Raw genomic sequence first — 1,846 nt, forward strand, 5'->3', positions numbered from 1 at the left:
CGCTTTATACAATCCCTAAAGGTGATATGAGTAGGAAAGTTAGGGCTAACAAAATGTAACGCCATTTAAGAATTAGTAAAATACTTTCAAAAATAAACAGGAAAAATTCTCGAGAAACTCTGTACTACTTACAAATATAATACATAGTATCTTCGTAATGTGTAAAAATACAACCAAGCTGTTCAATTTTAAGAATCAGAAGATTCACTTCTATTTACAATTATTACCTTTATCGATTATCATTTGGGAAATTCTCTTCAAGTGTGTTTCCAATTAAGACAATCTATGTATTTACATTATATACTAAGAATTTCGGCCTTGACAAATATATTTTTATATCTGTTATATTAACTTGAGAGTATTTAGTGTCTACGTCTCATAACTAATAAGAATATCATGTGTTTTTAACATAAGTACAAAGTGACAATGATGAGTTATCTGCCAAAATTTACAGTTTCGTGTGACAAAATAACTTATTGACCAATTAGCATAAACTTCGAAAGACGATATTAATTCTCAACTTATGAAGTGTTAAGCAAATATAATAGTGCATAAATCCTGTTTACTCCTTCCACTATCATTTACTTCATATTAGGTTCTTTCATGTATGTTTTGCTGTATAATTACTAGTTCGCAATATGTTATGTCACTATCAATCATTTTTGGGCACATAGTTTTTCGTTTCTAGACTATAATATGTGGCATTTTTAGGCATTTACATAAATCTGTGGCATATAATTCATTTAAGAAGGAAATAATATATGTAACAATCTAAGTGACTGAAATTCAATGTTTTAATCACCTGTGAGGTGAAAGTTTCTTCAAGGGAAATAATCAACAATAAGTACATCGAGTGTCAACACATGGTTTACAAATTACCTGTGTAATTAACAACTCGACCAATTGTTAACAATGTCGAGTGTGTCTTCTGATGTAATGTTTAGAAGTCGTATGGTGTGAAATATGGAGAAATTGTAGTAAGGTTTTAAATTAGACAATCTGATAGATTATCTCATAATTTTGACCAAAACATTTATAGTTTACACAAATCCTCCATATTAATAACAGTCGCGTGCTCACTAACGATTAGCATCAAGATGTACCCCGTGTTAGTGAGAAGCTGTGACCAATGGAGTTCGATCCGTGAGAAGTGTGAGGCAGTTTTCCACGACGCCCAATGAATGAGGGTTGTTCAAGATCGTAAATTGGTTAAAGACAGACCTTAACTCCGTTGGATGGCAGCTTAGCGGTTTAAAATTCAAGTGTTCACAAGCGAGATAAAAAGTCCTAGGTTCGTTTCCTGATATTAAAGTTGTTGATATGCGTTGCTGACTAGTTTCATACTAAGACGAAACAACCGTTTATTGAATCCAGGTTTTCAGTGATAGTCGAGCTAAGATCAATTCGTGGCATAAACTGTGGAAATATCATATAAGTGTTTTAAACGAAACGTTCTACAGAATGAGGACGAATAAATAATTCTTCACAAATGTACAGGCATCAATCCCGAGGTTTGACTTGATTACTTACTTACTTACGCCTGTTACTCCCAATGGAGCATAGGCCGCCGACCAGCATTCTCCAACCCACTCTGTCCTGGGCCTTCTTTTCTAGTTCCATCCAATTCTTGACTTGATAGTTTAAGAAAAATTGAGTATTGGGTAAAGTTAATAATAAATATAATACTATTTAAGCTTGTGTTAATTCAATTCGGTTATTTATTTATTTATTTACTCTGAAGAAATGGCTTTCACTAAGTCACAAACATAATTTTTCTAGTCATTGAGATATTAAACATAATTTTTCTAGTCATTGGGATATTATATATATATAAAGTAATTTTTCA

The sequence above is a fragment of the Schistosoma haematobium genome, chromosome 1, assembly GCF_000699445.3.
Source record: "Schistosoma haematobium chromosome 1, whole genome shotgun sequence".
Taxonomy (NCBI): Eukaryota; Metazoa; Platyhelminthes; class Trematoda; order Strigeidida; family Schistosomatidae; genus Schistosoma; species Schistosoma haematobium.